This window comes from Bos grunniens, chromosome 10 (assembly GCF_055505025.1).
Source record: "Bos grunniens cultivar Pamir isolate PY7600 chromosome 10, Bosgru_T2T1.0, whole genome shotgun sequence".
In the NCBI taxonomy this organism is placed as follows: Eukaryota; Metazoa; Chordata; class Mammalia; order Artiodactyla; family Bovidae; genus Bos; species Bos grunniens.
In genome coordinates this window covers 49,532,216-49,541,564 of record NC_141174.1, presented here as the reverse complement: position 1 = coordinate 49,541,564, position 9,349 = coordinate 49,532,216, and the positions used below count along the sequence as shown (strand labels likewise).

General features: G+C 43.4%; 1 protein-coding gene and 1 long non-coding RNA gene across 6 annotated transcripts in view; one reads left to right on the top strand and one right to left on the bottom strand.

The window, feature by feature from the left end:
• The first annotated feature begins 593 nt into the window (after positions 1 to 593).
• MNS1 (meiosis specific nuclear structural 1) overlaps positions 594 to 9,349 on the top strand; it is a 132,683-nt gene continuing 123,927 nt past the window's right edge. Inside the window, exons 1-2 of one of the 5 annotated variants that reach the window (XM_086321113.1) lie at positions 594 to 890; positions 8,386 to 8,504. The gene's annotated coding sequence lies outside the window, so the exon portion shown is untranslated. Of the gene's footprint in view, positions 891 to 6,138; positions 7,998 to 8,385; positions 8,505 to 9,349 lie in introns of those variants that run through there. The other 4 variants (XM_086321119.1, XM_086321112.1, XM_086321115.1 and 1 more) reach the window with 4 other exon arrangements.
• Positions 3,395 to 6,325, bottom strand: LOC147364499 (uncharacterized). Its single transcript, XR_015134603.1, has 2 exons — positions 6,083 to 6,325; positions 3,395 to 4,174 (listed from the first exon to the last, which is right to left on the bottom strand). It is a non-coding gene; the product is annotated as an uncharacterized LOC147364499 (long non-coding RNA).

Below are 9,349 nucleotides of genomic sequence, written 5' to 3'. Positions count from 1 at the left end.
TCATTGGTTTTAAATCTTTCTTATTTTCTGATGGATATGTTTATTAAATCTATAAATTTCCTTCTAAGCAGTGATTTAGTGTGTCATACAAATTTTGACTGGTATATTTTTAATACCATTTAATTTTAAGTTTCCTATTTAAACAAAGGGTTTGGACACATATTTTTAGTTTCCAGACAAGTATATTTTAATATTTCTTTTCTTGTTACCTATTTCTTATTTTATACATATTTCAGGTAATACTATATCATCTGATTGATTGGAATTTATTGTGACTTCTTCTGGGTCCTATTACATAGTTGGTTTGTGTAAATGTTTTATATGTGATTGAAAATAAGTATATTCTCTCAAAAGGATAATACATAGATACACGATCAGTAGAAAGATCCAAGTTCTTAATTTTGTTCTTTGACTCTTTTTTATATTTGATTTTTAAAAATCTGAACAAAATTTGTCCATATGGACTTCAAATTTCCTAATCCAGGGTTGAATGAGTGTCAGTGAAATAAGATTGGGCATGAGCTGGGTAATGGAGGAGGGAATTTTTTTTTTCACCCTTTGTATCTAATTTGAGTGTACTATGCTAGCAATTTCCTGGAGGAGGTCATGGCAACCCACTCCAGTATTCTTCCCTGGAGAATCTCACAGCAGACGTGCCTGGAGGTCCATAGGGTCGCAAGGAGTTGGATTCAACTAAAGCAATTTAGCATGCATGCTTGCCGGTTATTTCTCATAGAGACACATATTTTATTTACAGTTGGTGTAAGAAGAGGGGAGAATAAAAGAACGAAATGAGTGAGATTTGGCTGAGTGCTTCCCCACAGTGGAAGGAAAATTTAAGAAAGTTGCTCCAGTTTGGACCCTGTGGATGGCTTATAACTTGGAGAAAGGTAATGTGTGTGTGTATGTTTGAGTGTGAGTATGTGTGAGTGTGTGTTTGTGTGTATGTATGTGTGCAGGTACCTTTCATGAACTGGAACATTTGGGGGGCTTTGGGACATCTTAGATGGAGAGAAAAAACAAAGTAGAGAGAACATTTTGCTATCACCTCCAAATTTCTCCTTCCTGAACAAAACAAGAAATCTCTGTGCTGTGATGGCAGGAATAGGTAATTATATTGGAACCTTTTTTTTTTTTTTTGGTAATTATTGCTTTGTATGAACAAATCTCAGAATTACCATAAAGGTAGATGGGAGTTATACATTAATTCAGCCATTGGGTCTGAGACTAATATTTGTATATGCATGTGAGCTCCACTGGGGCTCTCAGAAATATTTTGGGAAATAGACTTTGTAAAAGACTGGATAATCAAGCAGGAGAAAAGCTCATGGTCATTGGATTTGGGGCATTAAGTGTTAAAATGACTTAATTTGTACTCATAGGATGTGTGTCTTTGTGTGTGTGTGTATTATGAGATTATATGTTTTTTGAAAATATGTATAGCACGGATGTAACTTATTTTTCACAAGTAGCTTTGTTAACCTGCTTCATCCATTCAACCATATGTCATTGGTAGGGTATAACAGCCAATAAAAATATTATTAGTAATACACAGTTGGAAAGAATTAATACATTTGAAAATTGGAGGTATTCACTACTGGCTTGTCTGATCAGGCCCAGTTTACTTAGCAAAGAAGTATCCAAACATTTAAGTATGCAAGTATATAAAGCCAAATGAGACATCATTTAATTCCTTTATTGTCTTACAGTGAAAGACAGCAAATGAGCAAGTTGATGGCTTTATGCCAATTATTTTTACTACGATTTCTTTTATGCTAAGGTATAGCTGAAGGCAAGCCCTCAAATTCTAGCACGAACATGCAGCAGCAATAACATGAATATTTTAGGGGCTATAAGATTCTTTTCATGGGTTGGAAATAAAAAATTTAAGTTGCAACTGCTTTGCCAAGTGTCATAAATGACTGGGACTAAATGTAAGAGTGTGTGTGGCCTCGATCCCAGACTCACTTTTAAAAGACCCAAGTACGAGGTGGCTCTGTTGCACAATGGATAGCGCATTGGACTTCTAAAAGACCCAAGTTCTAGGTGTCCAAGGCCCTCCACAGTGCCATCCTCTTTCTTCCTATCTTTCTCATCTTTTACCATTCACCATACTTAATGCAGTTCTGCATCTCCTTCCAGTCACATAGACTTACCTAACAGAACATGCATTTTCACATTCAAGGAATATGGCCTAAGGACCATCTTCAAATATCAAAGCCAACAACCTTGCAGGACAATGATGGCAACACCAAGAAACTCAGACAACTGAAGCTGACTAGCTGAGTCCCAGAGAACAAGGCTATTGTCACGACACCCAGCATGACAGCATGACCCCCTACATTTCCTCTGGTCCTCTACCAGACTGCACACTTTCCTTCCCATAGTCCTGCTGCAGATCGTGTCTATTGGTCGGAACAGTGACCACAGCAGGGACCACACAAACATACCTTCCCTGTCCGAATGTGGGAACATCCTGTGCTTGTTGGGGGCGTCCATTCCCATTGAAAGGGAGACATGATTAATCTTGAGGAGAATTAGAGTATTTAACCTACTTGTTGAAGGGTGATTTTTCCCATTCTAGGGAAAAAAATAAATTACGGTATTTCAGTGTTTAAAGCACATCAAGAATTAATGAACATCATTCTTTTTTTCTTACCAAAGGCACATCACTGCTTAAAACCACAAAGTGCTGACCTAGCCAGTGATTCCAGAACCCAGGGCCTCAGCATAGCATTTTAAAGACTCATCCTCATAATAAATTACTATTTTAATGATAGCCCTGGTAACACATGGTAAATGGAAAGCACTTTCTGTAGCTTAAGCAACATAGCTCCCATTATTGGTTTAACTATACTTGAGACCTTAAAAAGATTTAAATAACTGTTAATTTGATGCAGTTTCTGCTGAATTATTTAAAAACACCTCCTTACTGCTTTAACTTTGAATCTGCATTAGAAAGTATAATGCCAATTAGGATTCCTCCACTGCCTCAAATGCTCTAAATATAAATACAAACTGAATCTACCCACAAATACAATTTCTCTCTTTACACTATGATCTTTCATCCTAAACTTAGGCAAAAAAAAGCCCAAAAGTTTACAGGAGAGAGTCAGAAAATTAGGAAATAATTAAGGTAACAAAAATTAAGGCCTAATGGATAGCTTTTTGGGAGTGCTAAAGACACATGGTTCAGAGTTGTGCATTTAGATAGAAAACTCAGTGTTTACATTTGACTAGTACAAGTTCAAGAATTACATAATGTAAAATATAAATGTAAGTACTTATATAAGTACTTATATAAAACCAGAAATGAAAGATATTGGCTCAGTTGGTTGATTTGAATTTTATTTACTGTAATAATCAAAAGTGAAAATCAGATGCAAGGCATACCTTTGGTTGACCATGTTTTATTTTTGTTTAGTTTTGCAAAGCTGAATGTTTCTCCTGCTCCCCTTGCCTGCCCCCGCCACTTACTTCCCATTAAATGAAACTTAGATATTAACTTTAAGCCTCCATCAGATGTTTCTCAGAGTAGACCCAAACTGTTTCATATTCCTTATACATACTTTGGCTCCCAAGAAACCTTTCTACAGCCCACTTCTCCTACCTGGAATGCTTGTTTCTTGCTGCCTCATGTCCCTTCCTCTCTATTCAAAGCACTCTACTTAAGGAAGCTCTTCCACAAAAGAATTCTCAGTGAATCTCTTCTGGTTCCAGGCATTCTTATCTCCCTATTAGGATTGCGCCTTATGTGGTTGTTCAGTTGCTAAGTCACGTCCAACTCTTTGTGACCCCATGGACTGCAGCACTCCAGGCTTCCCTGTCCTTCACTCTCCCGGAGTTAGCTCAAACTCATGTCCATTGAGTCGGTGATGCCATCCAACCATCTCACCCTCTGTCGTCCCCTTCTCCTCCTGCCCTCAATCTTTCCCAGCATCAGTGTCTTTTCCAGTGAGTCAGCTCTTCGCATCAGGTGGCCAAAGTATTGGAGCTTCAGCTTCAGCATCAGTCCTTCCAATGAATATTCAGGGTTGGTTTTTAGGATTGACGGATTTGATCTCTTTGCAGTCCAAGTGACTCTCAAGAGTCCTCTCCAGCACCAGTTTGAAAGCATCAACTCTCCAGTGCTCAGCCTTCTTTATGGTCCAACTCCCACAGCTGTGCATGACTGCTGAAAAAAATAATAGTTTTGACTATATGGACCTTTGTTGTCAAACTGATGTCTCTGTTTTTTAATATGCTGTCTAGGTTTGTGCCCTGTATCCTTGTATTAATACATGCCAACTCTCCTAAAATAGGTTGCCAGTATGGTTTTGAACTATTTTGTTACCACATATTTTCACTTGGATACATCTCAGCTGTTTTGCACACTCTCTCAGCATTACTGCTCACAAAGCGTCTCTGCTGGGCAATTGGAAGCTTAGAATATCAATTTGAACCAGAGTGCCATCTACTGGTAGGAAGGCTATAATATGTCAACATGACTTGTTCAGTGGCTAAGTCGCACTCAACTCTTTGCAACCCCTTGGACTGCAGCATGCCACTACCTCTGCCCAATGTACACACACAGAAACCAGCTCTCACAGTTTGATTAAATAAGGAATATGCTATATCAAATAAAAACCTTGCTCCCACCTTTAGTAAGATCTATGTATACAGAAAGCAATGACAATGAGATAAGATTCCCATTTGGATCCTCTAAATGAAATTGTCATCTTCAAAAGATGGGTGTGAATTTTAGACTCTGTCCTCTGGCTTTTCTGTAACTTTTGCTTTCTATTTATCAAAAAAATCATATATGAAATGAGGAACTGGAGCAATATACAACAAAATGTCTGAATGCCATTAAGTTTCTATGGAAATGGCACTGTTTTATGAAGAAGACTAGTTCTTTGTTTTACTTCAAGAATTTAGGCCTTCCAGAAGGTGAACCAGCCCTCTAGGATGGACCATAATTTTAGATCATGAGGCTCTGAGTGACCATGCTTTCTCAGCACACTGTGGAGGGACTGTATAAAGGAACAAAATGAGAAATATTTAGTCCTTGTGTATCAGGCTGACATTTTAGCCTATTAAATAACTCTTCAAACCCTTTAATAATACCAATCTTTCTACTCACTATAAAGCAAATCACATTGTGGGCAAATTAAATTGCACAGAAGCAGGCCTGTAAATTAAGAGAGAACTTTTCTTTCCCTGCACAAAGGCTGATTTAGATAGCATGGGATCATTAGTGACCAAACAGATGCCCCTCATCTATAACCCAGAGACAGCTCTCAGCTGTACAGAGAACCTTTCTTTTCCTACAGAGAGGTGAACTCAAAACTTGTCACTGATTTTTGCACCCTCTTAATCTTCCTGTTTATTCTGTGCTTCATTAAAGTCAATCTCCATGGGGCAGACTGTCATCCGAGCTCAGCCTGCCCTGCTGTCTGCTCTCTCCAGAGAGCATCCTTCATCCTGATAAACGGGCTGTGAGCTGAACACGTGACTGAGCTCCTTAAAGTAAACAGATTACAGAAAGCAACCCCTTCCACACTCACTCAGCAGAACTGGATAAGTAGGAGCTCTGACGTGGTCGTCGTGGTGGAGACAATGCTTTCCCGATAGATGGGGTTTCAGATTTACTGTTATAAAATGATATAGAGGATATTTATCTTTATCACTGTGTCATCCCATACCTTTAAGGCTGCATTAGCTAATGTCATTCATTGGCCAAATGTTTCCCTCAGGATTTGGCATTGTTATAGGATGTCTGCTGAAGCCAAGCTCTGTGCTAGGCATCGCAGGCACAAATATACACAGAGGAAGAGACCATGATGACTGCAATGGGAAACACAGTGAAGCTCTGTGGGAAGCCAGAAGGCACGCCACCATCACAAGACCAGCCGTGTTGTAAGCTTAGCTTCTGCCTATTTGTTGGACTCACAGACCATATTATCCCGGAGCAAGTGTTTTATCTGCATGAAAAGGCAACACTGGAGCCCACGACTGGTTTTCAGGCAGCTCTGCCTTTACCCTGACTTATGTTGACAGATAAGACTGGAGGGCTACCCGAGGGTGCTTGAGTCCTTCCTACCTAGGAAACCAAATGCAGACGAGACTCCGGAGAAGGAAAGTCTCATCTCTTACAGAGAAGTTCTGGGGCATCTCGGATGCCTGAGCTGAGGACAGTGATGTTCCTGTGACCACCAGCTGAGCATCAGAATCATTCCCCAGTATCTGGATGATGGGAACCTTGAAAAAGACACCCCCTTGTCATGGCAAGGGTTGAGGTCTTGGCAGTCCCACAGGACTTTCGAAGCATCCATCCTGGACGACCAGGGCAATAAACACCTGTTTTGAGTTAAGAGTCAGGATAAATTCAAGGGAGACTCCCAACCACCACACCTCAGTTTTCCAAGGTCTGAGCAGCAGAAATCCAAGAAGGGTCCTGATTATCAGCGCTTCTTAATCATGACTACAGCTTCTGCCTGGGAGGTTTGAAGATCAAAAAGAAAACACGACTCCAAGGAGATGGAGCCCACCAGAGGCTGCTCTGGGCTCCTGACTTGCCTCTAGTTTACTTAGTGAAAACAACAGCAATGAAGAGCTTGCATAGGCAAGGTGTCAAGGGCAAGGGTTGAAATGGCTGTGGGGCTGTGAACCTGTGCAAATCCACCCACCATCAAAGCTCAGTCCAACTACTCTTCCTCTTGGTTCTCCAGGCCCTCGCTGGACCACATGCGTCTCTCCCTCCTCTGAGCCCCTCTCACAATGTGCAGTTTAGCATTTTATTATATTTAGTCTCATAATCTAATTGTTCGTTGTACACTGAGTTACCACAACAAAATCACATTTGTGTCTTTCAGTTCTTTGAAATGAGAGTTACAGTAGCAGGCGTGCAGCAGGTGTTTAATACTTAATCTAATTGGGGATCAGAAAATAAGAGCTTGTGGAAACGTTCATATAACTTCCTCCTTTCACAGAATAGTACACAGATCCAGAGAATTTCTGCTTTATCCATTTCACAGGTGTCTAATGAAACTTTCAAGCCCGTACTGGGTGCTGTGCAGGAGATAGAGATGCCCAACAGAGGGGCCTGGCTCTCATGGACCTTTCTGTGAGGCATGGGTAATAGGATGCTTGCCCCAATCACCAAAGGGGGAACCCCATGAGGAAAGTAAAAATAAGCCTGAGGGGTCTCAGGTGAGGGAGATAATGGGGCTTCTGAGGGACTCCAGGTGGGTTTATGAAAAAGGTGGCAGCTGAATTCCATGTGGAAGGATGTGCTCTGCAGGAACGGGGAAGGGGCATCCAAGTGGGAGTACGCCGTGGCCTTCACCAAGCTTTACATCCAAGTCAACACCAGCCACGGGAGTCCACTGGGACAGGTGTGACTGCGGCTGCCCTCCACGCCCAACCTTCTGGGGGTTCTGCTGAGGAAGAACATGCCTGTGCACCAGACTCAGAGCTCAGAGTTCCTCTTGATGTGGTCACCCAGCTCTCCACACCCAAAGAGCGCTGCCTCTCTCCTCTTCTCAGTTCTATTTACTCCTTCTGGAGCTTCTCTGGTGGCTAAGACTGTAAAGAAGCCTTCAATGAGGGAGACCCGGGTTTGATCCCTGGGTGGAGAAGATGCCCTGGAGAATGGTATGGCAACCCACTCCAGCATTCTTGCCTGGAGACTCCCATGGATGGAGGTGGACTCTGAGCCTCCAGGGTGGGCTCAGCCCCGGAACTCCAGACCGAGGCCCAGCTGTGTGTAGCGCCTCGGCCCACATGTGCTGCGCATTAGCCTCTCCTCTCAGGGCTTGGCGGGTCATCACAAGGTTCACATCGCGCCCCGGAGACAGATGCTGCGGGCTTCTCTCTCAGCTTCTATTCTGCCGGCGCTCCGCCCCAGGGTCTGCTCTTCTGCTAGGGAAGCCAGGCTGGGCCCTGTTTCTGGGAAAAGCAGTGGGTGGCTGAACGAACTCAGACCCGACAGGCCCAGAGCTTCCAAGCTTTCCCCGGTGAGTCCGCCTGCCCCCTCCACTGCTTGCCCCCAGCCCTGCCTTCAGATGGCTCCACACGACCCTCCCACCTGCACAGAAGTGTCCTTTCCTCCAACCCTGCCAGCGATTCAGTTCCGCCTTCCCCACCCACAAGCGTAGCACCCGGGCTTCTGCTCACCCGGCTCCCCTACACTGGGCTTGTCCAGTGGCCAAAGCAGTCTCTCCAGATCTGCTTGCTTTCTTGTGTCTCCTGTTGTTTGTTCCCTTTGGATTTAAGGGGAGAGGGACAGCATCAGGATACCAAGACAGCAGCAAGGGGAACGGAACAGACAGATGCAGATAAAGTGCTTCTCTTGTCTTAGCCTAACAGCCTGCCTCACAAGTTCCCCTCCATTCCTCCCTCTAGGCCTGGATTTTCAGCCTCCCACCTTCAACCTGACTTCTAGCTTCTGATGGCCATGTCAAGGGGAGCTCTGAAAATGGCATCTGGAGGAAAAGGGAGCCTCTTGGGCCCTCCAGCAGCTGGTGAGGCCCTCCTGCCTTGTTTTTATTGTTGCTCACTCGCTGAGCCTCGTTGACTCTTTGTGACCCCATGGACTGCAGCATGCCAGACTTCCCTGTCTTTCACTATCTCCCAGAGTTTGCTCAAACTCATGTCCATTGAGTCAGTGATGCCATCCAACCATCTCATCCTCTGTCGTCCCCTTCTCCTCCTGCCCTCAACCTTTCCCAGCATCAGGGTCTTATCCAATGAGTCGACTCTTCACATCAGGTGGCCGAAGTATTGGAGCTTCAGCATCAGTCCTCACAATGACTATTCAGGGTTGACTTCCTACTGATTGGTTTCTGATTGTTTGCATTTCCGTCTGGTGGCACTAGGGTAGGTACTGTGGGAAGATGGTCCAAGCCAGGGCACCTAAAGTGCTCTCTCTTGGCTGTGAGGCCTCTTGTCCCTTTGGCTTGGGCGAGCTTTAAGTCACTGTTGCTTTAGAGGTATGATATCCTTTTTACCTTTTACATTTTTAAGCTCCTCTGTCCCAAAATTTAGTTTAAATGAACATTTATATATGGCAAAACTATGATTCAGTTCCTATCCTTTTGCAGCTGTGGGTTTCACACTGTCTCATGTCACCCTGTCTGAGGTAGGGCAGTACATCAGGGCTGTACTTGATTTTCTTTTTTCCTCCTTCCAACTATACCTTGTTCTTATGCCCATGGATGGGGGCCTCTGTTTTCCCATCCGTTTGTCTGTCAGGCAGACGTGGGCAGTGTTGATGCTGGCCATACTGAGCTCACACGGTTGCCTCAAAACTTCCAGGTCCTTTTAAACACTCCTGCTTAGGGCTCTCTGTGGATCTAGACTGAGAGAA